The sequence below is a fragment of the Crinia signifera genome, chromosome 8 (assembly GCF_055691185.1).
Source record: "Crinia signifera chromosome 8, ASM5569118v1, whole genome shotgun sequence".
Lineage (NCBI taxonomy): Eukaryota > Metazoa > Chordata > Amphibia > Anura > Myobatrachidae > Crinia > Crinia signifera.
This window is the reverse complement of record NC_139224.1, coordinates 65,488,974-65,501,353: the sequence shown is the minus strand read 5'-3', so window position 1 is coordinate 65,501,353 and position 12,380 is coordinate 65,488,974. Positions and strand designations below refer to the sequence as shown.

The 12,380-nt window shown below is 40.5% G+C and overlaps 22 non-coding genes and 2 pseudogenes across 22 annotated transcripts; all 24 read left to right on the top strand.

The window, feature by feature from the left end:
* Positions 1-97: 97 nt before the first annotated feature.
* Positions 98-216, top strand: LOC146030847 (5S ribosomal RNA). Its single transcript, XR_014456330.1, has one exon. It is a non-coding gene; the product is annotated as a 5S ribosomal RNA (ribosomal RNA).
* A 346-nt stretch (positions 217-562) lies between these two features.
* On the top strand, positions 563-681 carry LOC146032332 (5S ribosomal RNA). The gene has a single exon (XR_014457773.1). It is a non-coding gene; the product is annotated as a 5S ribosomal RNA (ribosomal RNA).
* Positions 682-1,026: 345 nt separating this feature from the next.
* On the top strand, positions 1,027-1,145 carry LOC146027606 (5S ribosomal RNA). The gene has a single exon (XR_014454999.1). It is a non-coding gene; the product is annotated as a 5S ribosomal RNA (ribosomal RNA).
* A 342-nt stretch (positions 1,146-1,487) lies between these two features.
* Positions 1,488-1,606, top strand: LOC146030899 (5S ribosomal RNA). Its single transcript, XR_014456381.1, has one exon. It is a non-coding gene; the product is annotated as a 5S ribosomal RNA (ribosomal RNA).
* A 342-nt stretch (positions 1,607-1,948) lies between these two features.
* LOC146033964 (5S ribosomal RNA) lies at positions 1,949-2,067 on the top strand. The gene has a single exon (XR_014459373.1). It is a non-coding gene; the product is annotated as a 5S ribosomal RNA (ribosomal RNA).
* Positions 2,068-2,410: 343 nt separating this feature from the next.
* Positions 2,411-2,529, top strand: LOC146034569 (5S ribosomal RNA). Its single transcript, XR_014459973.1, has one exon. It is a non-coding gene; the product is annotated as a 5S ribosomal RNA (ribosomal RNA).
* Positions 2,530-2,874: 345 nt separating this feature from the next.
* On the top strand, positions 2,875-2,993 carry LOC146034031 (5S ribosomal RNA). The gene has a single exon (XR_014459437.1). It is a non-coding gene; the product is annotated as a 5S ribosomal RNA (ribosomal RNA).
* Positions 2,994-3,338: 345 nt separating this feature from the next.
* Positions 3,339-3,457, top strand: LOC146032756 (5S ribosomal RNA). Its single transcript, XR_014458176.1, has one exon. It is a non-coding gene; the product is annotated as a 5S ribosomal RNA (ribosomal RNA).
* Positions 3,458-3,799: 342 nt separating this feature from the next.
* Positions 3,800-3,908, top strand: LOC146029543 (5S ribosomal RNA; annotated as a pseudogene).
* A 345-nt stretch (positions 3,909-4,253) lies between these two features.
* Positions 4,254-4,372, top strand: LOC146032755 (5S ribosomal RNA). Its single transcript, XR_014458175.1, has one exon. It is a non-coding gene; the product is annotated as a 5S ribosomal RNA (ribosomal RNA).
* A 342-nt stretch (positions 4,373-4,714) lies between these two features.
* On the top strand, positions 4,715-4,823 carry LOC146029540 (5S ribosomal RNA; annotated as a pseudogene).
* Positions 4,824-5,168: 345 nt separating this feature from the next.
* On the top strand, positions 5,169-5,287 carry LOC146027421 (5S ribosomal RNA). The gene has a single exon (XR_014454823.1). It is a non-coding gene; the product is annotated as a 5S ribosomal RNA (ribosomal RNA).
* Positions 5,288-5,629: 342 nt separating this feature from the next.
* Positions 5,630-5,748, top strand: LOC146032137 (5S ribosomal RNA). Its single transcript, XR_014457581.1, has one exon. It is a non-coding gene; the product is annotated as a 5S ribosomal RNA (ribosomal RNA).
* Positions 5,749-6,093: 345 nt separating this feature from the next.
* On the top strand, positions 6,094-6,212 carry LOC146034986 (5S ribosomal RNA). Its single transcript, XR_014460389.1, has one exon. It is a non-coding gene; the product is annotated as a 5S ribosomal RNA (ribosomal RNA).
* A 343-nt stretch (positions 6,213-6,555) lies between these two features.
* LOC146031774 (5S ribosomal RNA) lies at positions 6,556-6,674 on the top strand. Its single transcript, XR_014457230.1, has one exon. It is a non-coding gene; the product is annotated as a 5S ribosomal RNA (ribosomal RNA).
* A 345-nt stretch (positions 6,675-7,019) lies between these two features.
* LOC146032713 (5S ribosomal RNA) lies at positions 7,020-7,138 on the top strand. The gene has a single exon (XR_014458135.1). It is a non-coding gene; the product is annotated as a 5S ribosomal RNA (ribosomal RNA).
* A 345-nt stretch (positions 7,139-7,483) lies between these two features.
* LOC146033600 (5S ribosomal RNA) lies at positions 7,484-7,602 on the top strand. Its single transcript, XR_014459009.1, has one exon. It is a non-coding gene; the product is annotated as a 5S ribosomal RNA (ribosomal RNA).
* Positions 7,603-7,945: 343 nt separating this feature from the next.
* On the top strand, positions 7,946-8,064 carry LOC146031773 (5S ribosomal RNA). The gene has a single exon (XR_014457229.1). It is a non-coding gene; the product is annotated as a 5S ribosomal RNA (ribosomal RNA).
* A 345-nt stretch (positions 8,065-8,409) lies between these two features.
* LOC146032701 (5S ribosomal RNA) lies at positions 8,410-8,528 on the top strand. Its single transcript, XR_014458123.1, has one exon. It is a non-coding gene; the product is annotated as a 5S ribosomal RNA (ribosomal RNA).
* A 345-nt stretch (positions 8,529-8,873) lies between these two features.
* LOC146031189 (5S ribosomal RNA) lies at positions 8,874-8,992 on the top strand. Its single transcript, XR_014456661.1, has one exon. It is a non-coding gene; the product is annotated as a 5S ribosomal RNA (ribosomal RNA).
* A 343-nt stretch (positions 8,993-9,335) lies between these two features.
* LOC146031772 (5S ribosomal RNA) lies at positions 9,336-9,454 on the top strand. Its single transcript, XR_014457228.1, has one exon. It is a non-coding gene; the product is annotated as a 5S ribosomal RNA (ribosomal RNA).
* A 345-nt stretch (positions 9,455-9,799) lies between these two features.
* Positions 9,800-9,918, top strand: LOC146031131 (5S ribosomal RNA). The gene has a single exon (XR_014456605.1). It is a non-coding gene; the product is annotated as a 5S ribosomal RNA (ribosomal RNA).
* A 345-nt stretch (positions 9,919-10,263) lies between these two features.
* On the top strand, positions 10,264-10,382 carry LOC146031330 (5S ribosomal RNA). The gene has a single exon (XR_014456798.1). It is a non-coding gene; the product is annotated as a 5S ribosomal RNA (ribosomal RNA).
* Positions 10,383-10,727: 345 nt separating this feature from the next.
* On the top strand, positions 10,728-10,846 carry LOC146030483 (5S ribosomal RNA). Its single transcript, XR_014455976.1, has one exon. It is a non-coding gene; the product is annotated as a 5S ribosomal RNA (ribosomal RNA).
* The last annotated feature ends 1,534 nt before the right edge of the window (positions 10,847-12,380 follow it).

The window sequence follows — 12,380 nt, the reverse complement described above, 5'->3', positions numbered from 1 at the left end:
ACATGATTTTTCTCAGTAAGCCAATACAGTTAGGAAACTTTTTTATTAGCTTACCTGGTTATAGAAGTAGAAGAGGGCAAAATAGTGCCTGTATCTCACCTACAGCCATACCACATTGGATATGCCCAATCTCATCTGATCTTGGAAGCTAAGCAATGTTGGGCCTGGTTAGTACTTGGGTGGGAGACCACATGGGAACACCAGGTGCTGTAGGCTTTTTCCCATTACTGGCAAATTGTTTTTATTCTCTAGCTATTTAAATTGGAAACTTTTTTCTTTTTATTGGCGATACAGACATTTGGGAGAGGTCAAACAGACACAATAGCCATCACCTAAAGACTTACCACACTTTTTCGGCCCAATTCCAACTGCTTTTGGCAGCTAAACAGTGTTGAGCCTCTTTAGTAGATTAATTTGAGACCACCTGCTTATATCATGTCCTGTAGGTCTTTTTACATTACCAACACATGATTTTTTTCAGTAAGCCAAAACAGTTAGGAAACTTTTTTATTAGCTTACCTGGTTATAGAAGTAGAAGATGTCAAAAAAGTACTTGTATTTCACCTGCAGCCATACCACATTGGATACGCCCAATCTCGTCTGATCTTGGAAGCTAAGCAGTGTTGGGCCTGGTTAGTAGTTGGGTGGGAGACCACATGGGAACACCAGGTGCTGTAGGTTTTCCCCATTACTGGCAAATTGTTTTTATTCTCTAGCTTTTTAAATTGGAAACTTTTTTCTCTTTATTGCCAGTACAGACATTTGGAAGAGGTCAAACAGACACAATAGCCATCACCTAAAAACTTACCACACTGTTTAGGCCCAATTCCAACTGCTTTTAGCAGCTAAACAGTGTTGAGCCTCTTTAGTAGTTTAATTTGTGACCACCTGCTAATATCATGTCCTGTAGGTCTTTTTACATTACCAACACATGATTTTTTTCAGTAAGCCAATACAGTTAGGAAACTTTTTTATTAGCTTCCCTGGTTATAGAAGTAGAAGAGGGCAAAAAAGTGCTTGTATTTCATCTATAGCCATTCCACATTGGATACGCCCAATCTCGTCTGATCTTGGAAGCTAAGCAGTGTTGTGCCTGGTTAGTACTTGGGTGGGAGACCACATGGGAACACCTGGTGCTGTAGAATTTTTTCCATTACTGGCAAATTGTTATTATTCTCTAGCTATTTAAATTGGAAACTTTTTTTTATTGCCAGTACAGACATTTGGAAGAGGTCAAACAGACACAATAGCCATCACCTAAAAACTTACCACACTGTTTAGGCCCAATTCCAACTGCTTTTGGCAGCTAAACAGTGTTGAGCCTCTTTAGTAGTTTAATTTGAGACCACCTGCTAATATCATGTCCTGTAGATCTTTTTACATTACCAACACATGATTTTTTTCAGTAAGCCAATACAGTTAGGAAACTTTTTTATTAACTTACCTGGTTATAGAAGTAGAAGAGGGCAAAAAAGTGCCTGTATCTCACCTACAGCCATACCACATTAGATGCGCCCAATCTCATCTGATCTTGGAAGCTAAGCAGTGTTGGGCCTGGTTAGTACTTGGGTGGGAGACCACATGGGAACACCAGGTGCTGTAGGTTTTTTCTTATTACTGGCAAATTGTTATTATTCTCTAGCTATTTAAATTGGAAACTTTTTTTTATTGCCAGTACAGACATTTGGAGGAGGTCAAACAGACACAATAGCCATCACCTAAACACTTACCACACTGTTTAGGCCCAATTCCAACTGCTTTTGGCAGCTAAACAGTGTTGAGCCTCTTTAGTAGTTTAATTTGAGACCACCTGCTTATATCATGTCCTGTAGGTCTTTTTACATTACCAACATGTGATTTTTTTCAGTAAGCCAAAACAGTTAGGAAACTTTTTTATTAACTTACCTGGTTATAGAAGTAGAAGAGGGCAAAAAAGTGCCTGTATCTCACCTACAGCAATACCACATTAGATACGCCTAATCTCGTCTGATCTTGGAAGCTAAGCAGTGTTGGGCCTGGTTAGTACTTGGGTGGGAGACCACATGGGAACACCAGGTGCTGTAGGTTTTTTCTTATTACTGGCAAATTGTTTTTATTCTCTAGCTATTTAAATTGGAAACTTTTTTTTCATTGCCAGTACAGACATTTGGAAGAGGTCAAACAGACACAATAGCCATCACCTAAAAACTTACCACACTGTTTAGGCCCAATTCCAACTGCTTTTGGCAGCTAAACATTGTTGAGCCTCTTTAGTAGTTTAATTTGAGACCACCTGCTAATATCATGTCCTGTAGGTCTTTTTACATTACCAACACATGATTTTTTTCAGTAAGCCAATACAGTTAGGAAACTTTTTTATTAGATTACCTGGTTATAGAAGTAGAAGAGGGCAAAATAGTGCCTGTATCTCACCTACAGCCTTACCAAATTGGATATGCCCAATCTCGTCTGATCTTGGAAGCTAAGCAATGTTGGGCCTGGTTAGTACTTGGGTGGGAGACCACATGGGAACACCAGGTGCTGTAGGCTTTTTCCCATTACTGGCAAATTGTTTTTATTCTCTAGCTATTTAAATTGGAATTTTTTTCTTTTTATTGCCGATACAGACATTTGGGAGAGGTCAAACAGACACAATAGCCATCACCTAAAGACTTACCACACTTTTTCGGCCCAATTCCAACTGCTTTTGGCAGCTAAACAGTGTTGAGCCTCTTTAGTAGATTAATTTGAGACCACCTGCTTATATCATGTCCTGTAGGTCTTTTTACATTACCAACACATGATTTTTTTCAGTAAGCCAAAACAGTTAGGAAACTTTTTTATTAGCTTACCTGGTTATAGAAGTAGAAGAGGGCAAAAAAGTGCTTGTATTTCACCTACAGCCATACCACATTGGAAACGCCCAATCTCGACTGATCTTGGAAGCTAAGCAGTGTTGGGCCTGGTTAGTACTTGGGTGGGAGACCACATGGGAACACCAGTTGCTGTAGGTTTTTCCCATTACTGGCAAATTGTTTTTATTCTCTAGCTTTTTAAATTGGAAACTTTTTTCTCTTTATTGCCAGTACAGACATTTGGAAGAGGTCAAACAGACACAATAGCCATCACCTAAAAACTTACCACACTGTTTAGGCCCAATTCCAACTGCTTTTGGCAGCTAAACAGTGTTGAGCCTCTTTAGTAGTTTAATTTGAGACCACCTGCTAATATTATGTCCTGTAGGTCTTTTTACATTACGAACACATGATTTTTTTCAGTAAGCCAATACAGTTAGGAAACTTTTTTATTAGCTTACCTGGTTATAGAAGTAGAAGAGGGCAAAAAAGTGCTTGTATTTCATCTACAGCAATACCACATTGGATACGCCCAATCTCGTCTGATCTTGGAAGCTAAGCAGTGTTGGGCCTGGTTAGTACTTGGGTGGGAGACCACATGGGAACACCTGGTGCTGTAGAATTTTTTCCATTACTGGCAAATTGTTTTTATTCTCTAGATATTTAAATTGGAAACTTTTTTTTATTGCCAGTACAGACATTTGGAAGAGGTCAAACAGACACAATAGCCATCACCTAAAAACTTACCACACTGTTTAGGCCCAATTCCAACTGCTTTTGGCAGCTAAACAGTGTTGAGCCTCTTTAGTAGTTTAATTTGAGACCACCTGCTTATATCATGTCCTGTAGGTTTTTTTACATTACCAACACATGATTTTTTTCAGTAAGCCAAAACAGTTAGGAAACTTTTTTATTAGCTTACCTGGTTATAGAAGTAGAAGAGGGCAAAAAAGTGCTTGTATTTCACCTACAGCCATACCACATTGGATACGCTTGATCTTGGAAGCTAAGCAGTGTTGGGCCTGGTTAGTACTTGGGTGGGAGACCACATGGGAACACCAGTTGCTGTAGGTTTTTCCCATTACTGGCAAATTGTTTTTATTCTCTAGCTTTTTAAATTGGAAACTTTTTTCTCTTTATTGCCAGTACAGACATTTGGAAGAGGTCAAACAGACACAATAGCCATCACCTAAAAACTTACCACACTGTTTAGGCCCAATTCCAACTGCTTTTGGCAGCTAAACAGTGTTGAGCCTCTTTAGTAGTTTAATTTGAGACCACCTGCTAATATCATGTCCTGTAGGTCTTTTTACATTACAAACACATGATTTTTTTCAGTAAGCCAATACAGTTAGGAAACTTTTTTATTAGCTTACCTGGTTATAGAAGTAGAAGAGGGCAAAAAAGTGCTTGTATTTCATCTACAGCAATACCACATTGGATACGCCCAATCTCGTCTGATCTTGGAAGCTAAGCAGTGTTGGGCCTGGTTAGTACTTGGGTGGGAGACCACATGGGAACACCTGGTGCTGTAGAATTTTTTCCATTACTGGCAAATTGTTTTTATTCTCTAGATATTTAAATTGGAAACTTTTTTTTATTGCCAGTACAGACATTTGGAAGAGGTCAAACAGACACAATAGCCATCACCTAAAAACTTACCACACTGTTTAGGCCCAATTCCAACTGCTTTTGGCAGCTAAACAGTGTTGAGCCTCTTTAGTAGTTTAATTTGAGACCACCTGCTTATATCATGTCCTGTAGGTTTTTTTACATTACCAACACATGATTTTTTTCAGTAAGCCAAAACAGTTAGGAAACTTTTTTATTAGCTTACCTGGTTATAGAAGTAGAAGAGGGCAAAAAAGTGCTTGTATTTCACCTACAGCCATACCACATTGGATACGCTTGATCTTGGAAGCTAAGCAGTGTTGGGCCTGGTTAGTACTTGGGTGGGAGACCACATGGGAACACCAGTTGCTGTAGGTTTTTCCCATTACTGGCAAATTGTTTTTATTCTCTAGCTTTTTAAATTGGAAACTTTTTTCTCTTTATTGCCAGTACAGACATTTGGAAGAGGTCAAACAGACACAATAGCCATCACCTAAAAACTTACCACACTGTTTAGGCCCAATTCCAACTGCTTTTGGCAGCTAAACAGTGTTGAGCCTCTTTAGTAGTTTAATTTGAGACCACCTGCTAATATCATGTCCTGTAGGTCTTTTTACATTACGAACACATGATTTTTTTCAGTAAGCCAATACAGTTAGGAAACTTTTTTATTAGCTTACCTGGTTATAGAAGTAGAAGAGGGCAAAAAAGTGCTTGTATTTCATCTACAGCCATACCACATTGGATACGCCCAATCTCGTCTGATCTTGGAATCTAAGCAGTGTTGTGCCTGGTTAGTACTTGGGTGGGAGACCACATGGGAACACCTGGTGCTGTAGGTTTTTTCTTATTACTGGCAAATTGTTTTTATTCTCTAGCTATTTAAATTGGAAACTTTTTTTTATTGCCAGTACAGACATTTGGAGGAGGTCAAACAGACACAATAGCCATCACCTAAACACTTACCACACTGTTTAGGCCCAATTCCAACTGCTTTTGGCAGCTAAACAGTGTTGAGCCTCTTTAGTAGTTTAATTTGAGACCACCTGCTTATATCATGTCCTCTAGGTCTTTTTACATTACCAACACATGATTTTTTTCAGTAAGCCAAAACAGTTAGGAAACTTTTTTATTAGCTTACCTGGTTATAGAAGTAGAAGAGGGCAAAAAAGTGCTTGTATTCCACCTACAGCCTTACCACGTTGGATACGCCCAATCTCGTCTGATCTTGGAAGCTAAGCAGTGTTGGGCCTGGTTAGTACTTGGGTGGGAGACCACATGGGAACACCAGGTGCTGTAGGTTTTTCCCATTACTGGCAAATTGTTTTTATTCTCTAGCTTTTTAAATTGGAAACTTTTTTCTCTTTATTGCCAGTACAGACATTTGGAAGAGGTCAAACAGACACAATAGCCATCACCTAAAAACTTACCACACTGTTTAGGCCCAATTCCAACTGCTTTTGGCAGCTAAACATTGTTGAGCCTCTTTAGTAGTTTAATTTGAGACCACCTGCTAATATCATGTCCTGTAGGTCTTTTTACATTACCAACACATGATTTTTTTCAGTAAGCCAATACAGTTAGGAAACTTTTTTATTAGCTTACCTGGTTATAGAAGTAGAAGAGGACAAAATAGTGCCGGTATCTCACCTACAGCCATACCACATTAGATACGCCCAATCTTGTCTGTTCTTGGAAGCTAAGCAGTGTTGGGCCTGGTTAGTACTTGGGTGGGAGACCACATGGGAACACCAGGTGCTGTAGGTTTTTTCTTATTACTGGCAAATTGTTTTTATTCTCTAGCTATTTAAATTGGAAACTTTTTTTTATTGCCAGTACAGACATTTGGAAGAGGTCAAACAGACACAATAGCCATCACCTAAAAACTTACCACACTGTTTAGGCCCAATTCCAACTGCTTTTGGCAGCTAAACAGTGTTGAGCCTCTTTAGTAGTTTAATTTGAGACCACATGCTAATATCATGTCCTGTAGGTCTTTTTACATTACCAACACATGATTTTTTTCAGTAAGCCAATACAGTTAGGAAACTTTTTTTATTAGCTTACCTGGTTATAGAAGTAGAAGAGGGCAAAATAGTGCCGATATCTCACCTACAGCCATACCACATTGGATACGCCCAATCTCGTCTGATCTTGGAAGCTAAGCAATGTTGGGCCTGGTTAGTACTTGGGTGGTAGACCACATGGGAACACCAGGTGCTGTAGGCTTTTTACCATTACTGGCAAATTGTTTTTATTCTCTAGCTATTTAAATTGGAAACTTTTTCTTTTTATTGCCGACACAGACATTTGGGAGAGGTCAAACAGACACAATAGGCATCACCTAAAGACTTACCACACTGTTTCGGCCCAATTCCAACTGCTTTTGGCAGCTAAACAGTGTTGAGCCTCTTTAGTAGATTAATTTGAGACCACCTGCTTATATCATGTCCTGTAGGTCTTTTTACATTACCAACACATGATTTTATTCAGTAAGCCAAAACAGTTAGGAAACTTTTTTATTAGCTTACCTGGTTATAGAAGTAGAAGAGGGAAAAAAAGTGCTTGTATTTCACCTACAGCCATACCACATTGGATACGCCCAATCTCGTCTGATCTTGGAAGCTAAGCAGTGTTGGGCCTGGTTAGTACTTGGGTGGGAGACCACATGGGAACACCAGGTGCTGTAGGTTTTTCCCATTACTGGCAAATTGTTTTTATTCTCTAGCTTTTTAAATTGGAAACTTTTTTCTCTTTATTGCCAGTACAGACATTTGGAAGAGGTCAAACAGACACAATAGCCATCACCTAAAAACTTACCACACTGTTTAGGCCCAATTCCAACTGCTTTTGGCAGCTAAACAGTGTTGAGCCTCTTTAGTAGTTTAATTTGAGACCATCTGCTTATAAAATGTCCTGTAGGTTTTTTTACATTACCAACACATGATTTTTTTCAGTAAGCCAAAACAGTTAGGACACTTTTTTATTAGCTTACCTGGTTATAGAAGTAGAAGTGGGCAAAATAGTGCCTGTATCTCACCTACAGCCGTTCCACATTGGATATGCCCAATCTCGTCTGATCTTGGAAGCTAAGCAGTGTTGGGCCTGGTTAGTACTTGGGTGGGAGACCACATGGGAACACCAGGTGCTGTAGGTTTTTTCTTATTACTGGCAAATTGTTTTTATTCTCTAGCTATTTAAATTGGAAACTTTTTTTTATTGCCAGTACAGACATTTGGAAGAGGTCAAACAGACACAATAGCCATCACCTAAAAACTTACCACACTGTTTAGGCCCAATTCCAACTGCTTTTGGCAGCTAAACAGTGTTGAGCCTCTTTAGTAGTTTAATTTGAGACCACATGCTAATATCATGTCCTGTAGGTCTTTTTACATTACCAACACATGATTTTTTTCAGTAAGCCAATACAGTTAGGAAACTTTTTTTATTAGCTTACCTGGTTATAGAAGTAGAAGAGGGCAAAATAGTGCCGATATCTCACCTACAGCCATACCACATTGGATACGCCCAATCTCGTCTGATCTTGGAAGCTAAGCAATGTTGGGCCTGGTTAGTACTTGGGTGGTAGACCACATGGGAACACCAGGTGCTGTAGGCTTTTTACCATTACTGGCAAATTGTTTTTATTCTCTAGCTATTTAAATTGGAAACTTTTTCTTTTTATTGCCGACACAGACATTTGGGAGAGGTCAAACAGACACAATAGGCATCACCTAAAGACTTACCACACTGTTTCGGCCCAATTCCAACTGCTTTTGGCAGCTAAACAGTGTTGAGCCTCTTTAGTAGATTAATTTGAGACCACCTGCTTATATCATGTCCTGTAGGTCTTTTTACATTACCAACACATGATTTTATTCAGTAAGCCAAAACAGTTAGGAAACTTTTTTATTAGCTTACCTGGTTATAGAAGTAGAAGAGGGAAAAAAAGTGCTTGTATTTCACCTACAGCCATACCACATTGGATACGCCCAATCTCGTCTGATCTTGGAAGCTAAGCAGTGTTGGGCCTGGTTAGTACTTGGGTGGGAGACCACATGGGAACACCAGGTGCTGTAGGTTTTTCCCATTACTGGCAAATTGTTTTTATTCTCTAGCTTTTTAAATTGGAAACTTTTTTCTCTTTATTGCCAGTACAGACATTTGGAAGAGGTCAAACAGACACAATAGCCATCACCTAAAAACTTACCACACTGTTTAGGCCCAATTCCAACTGCTTTTGGCAGCTAAACAGTGTTGAGCCTCTTTAGTAGTTTAATTTGAGACCATCTGCTTATAAAATGTCCTGTAGGTTTTTTTACATTACCAACACATGATTTTTTTCAGTAAGCCAAAACAGTTAGGACACTTTTTTATTAGCTTACCTGGTTATAGAAGTAGAAGAGGGCAAAATAGTGCCTGTATCTCACCTACAGCCATTCCACATTGGATACGCCCAATCTCGTCTGATCTTGGAAGCTAAGCAGTGTTGGGCCTGGTTAGTACTTGGGTGGGAGACCACATGGGAACACCAGGTGCTGTAGGTTTTTTCTTATTACTGGCAAATTGTTTTTATTCTCTAGCTATTTAAATTGGAAACTTTTTTTTATTGCCAGTACAGACATTTGGAAGAGGTCAAACAGACACAATAGCCATCACCTAAAAACTTACCACACTGTTTAGGCCCAATTCCAACTGCTTTTGGCAGCTAAACAGTGTTGAGCCTCTTTAGTAGTTTAATTTGAGACCACATGCTAATATCATGTCCTGTAGGTCTTTTTACATTACCAACACATGATTTTTTTCAGTAAGCCAATACAGTTAGGAAACTTTTTTTATTAGCTTACCTGGTTATAGAAGTAGAAGAGGGCAAAATAGTGCCGATATCTCACCTACAGCCATACCACATTGGATACGCCCAATCTCGTCTGATCTTGGAAGCTAAGCAATGTTGGGCCTGGTTAGTACTTGGGTGGTAGACCACATGGGAACACCAGGTGCTGTAGGCTTTTTACCATTACTGGCAAATTGTTTTTATTCTCTAGCTATTTAAATTGGAAACTTTTTCTTTTTATTGCCGACACAGACATTTGGGAGAGGTCAAACAGACACAATAGGCATCACCTAAAGACTTACCACACTGTTTCGGCCCAATTCCAACTGCTTTTGGCAGCTAAACAGTGTTGAGCCTCTTTAGTAGATTAATTTGAGACCACCTGCTTATATCATGTCCTGTAGGTCTTTTTACATTACCAACACATGATTTTATTCAGTAAGCCAAAACAGTTAGGAAACTTTTTTATTAGCTTACCTGGTTATAGAAGTAGAAGAGGGAAAAAAAGTGCTTGTATTTCACCTACAGCCATACCACATTGGATACGCCCAATCTCGTCTGATCTTGGAAGCTAAGCAGTGTTGGGCCTGTTTAGTACTTGGGTGGGAGACCACATGGGAACACCAGGTGCTGTAGGTTTTTCGCATTACTGGCAAATTGTGTTTATTCACTAGCTTTTTAAATTGGAAACTTTTTTCTCTTTATTGCCAGTACAGACATTTGGAAGAGGTCAAACAGACACAATAGCCATCACCTAAAAACTTACCACACTGTTTAGGCCCAATTCCAACTGCTTTTGGCAGCTAAACCTTGTTGAGCCTCTTTAGTAGTTTTATTTGAGACCACCTGCTAATATCATGTCCTGTAGGTCTTTTTACATTACCAACACATCATTTTTTTCAGTAACCCAATACAGTTAGGAAACTTTTTTATTAGCTTACCTGGTTATAGAAGTAGAAGAGGGCAAAATAGTGCCTGTATCTCACCTACAGCCATACCACATTGGATATGCCCAATCTCGTCTGATCTTGGAAGCTAAGCAATGTTGGGCCTGGTTAGTACTTGGGTGGGAGACCACATGGGAACACCAGGTGCTGTAGGCTTTTCCCCATTACTGGCAAATTGTTTTTATTCTCTAGCTATTTAAATTGGAAACTTTTTCTTTTTATTGCCGATACAGACATTTGGGAGAGGTCAAACAGACACAATAGCCATCACCTAAAGACTTACCACACTTTTTCGGCCCAATTCCAACTGCTTTTGGCAGCTAAACAGTGTTGAGCCTCTTTAGTAGATTAATTTGAGACCACCTGCTTATATCATGTCCTGTAGGTCTTTTTACATTACCAACACATGATTTTTTTCTGTAAGCCAAAACAGTTAGGAAACTTTTTTATTAGCTTACCTGGTTATAGAAGTAGAAGAGGGCAAAAAAGTGCTTGTATTTCATCTACAGCCATACCACATTGGATGCGCCCAATCTCGTCTGATCTTGGAAGCTAAGCAGTGTTGGGCCTGGTTAGTACTTGGGTGGGAGACCACATGGGAACACCAGGTGCTGTAGGTTTTCCCCATTACTGGCAAATTGTTTTTATTCTCTCGCTTTTCAAATTGGAAACTTTTTTCTCTTTATTGCCAGTACAGACATTTGGAAGAGGTCAAACAGACACAATAGCCATCACCTAAAAACTTACCACACTGACTTCCGGGGCGCGTCATGGAGGAGTAGGCAGCGTCTCCTCGTGCTCCGTCTCCCGGCAGCTCATTTCAGCTAAACAAAGCACCAAACCAGAGAAGAATTATCCCCTTCGACTCACCGCATCTCGGACAAAGTGCAGGAGTGCGCTCCCCCGCTGTGAGAGATAGACGCTGCGGACGGCAGCGCGACATCAGGCCGGACAAGTGAGGCCTGCACCGCTCAGAGGCGGAAATTCTCAGCACGATTAACTGCGCAGCAGATCCTGGCAGTGTGACGCCAGAGAGAAAATAGAGGCAGGAGGTGAATTTTCGCAGCGAGAGACCCGATCACCTAAGCGGGTAGCTGCCCGTCCTGACGGAGAGAGCAAACGGATCACAAGTCTCCTCAGGTAGGCACTTGTGGCTCAACACGCTTCACTCCCAGCCCACACGACCTGTGCAAAGAGGCCCAGTGAAAAGCGACACGGGGAGAGATAACTCCCACAGCACAGTGACTAAAAATACCCTGCAGTTAATCTGTCGACCCCTTCCCTCCCCGCAACATACACTCAGCAGTGGTGCAGATGGTAATTTAAAAGACTATTACCACAAAACGGCCATTCCTGCTTCTGACCTATAAATAAAAAAAAAAAAAAAAAAAAAACTTCACAGATTCCACTGAGACAAGGACAGTTTGATTTATATCCAGCTTGTACCGCATAGGGAATTTCACTTGTTCCCCTGCAGAATTCTATTAGGCGGCAATCCTGTCAGCAACACACAGGCCCCGGTCACGCTCACCCAGGAGGAATACTGGGAACATGGACACCATACCTGAACCCCAACCGCCTGGCAAGCAGGCATCCCCGGTACAGCCACAGCCCCAGCGCCAAGAAAAAAGGCGTGTGGAGCAAAATACGCCGGCAACTCCAGATAAAGCTCAGGGGAGCCCTGCAGCAAAAAAGCCAATTATAGAATCTGTCACATTAGACACGGGCACTAATATAATGCTAAACTCGGCCAATGCTGCACAAGGTGACCTAATATCAATAATACAAGCATCTATGGCCCCCCTACTACAAAAGGTGGTAACTGACATAGCGGCTCAGATTGATAGACTCAGTGACAGAATGACAGAAGCCGAAAGTCAAATCAGTATAAATATGGATGATATCCAATCACTACAACAGACAGTGAAAGGCCTGAAAATAAGCAATAAACAGCTCAATGATCGCTTGGAAAATGTCGAAAACAGGGCGCGACGAAATAATTTACGAATTGCAGGGATACCAGAATCCATAAAAGGCCCCCAACTAGAAGGTTTTGTCCGTACTACTCTTCTCAACCTATTGAAGATTGAAACGGCTTGCGCTGACATTATAATTGAAAGAATACATAGAGTGGGAGCCCCAACAACCCAGGAC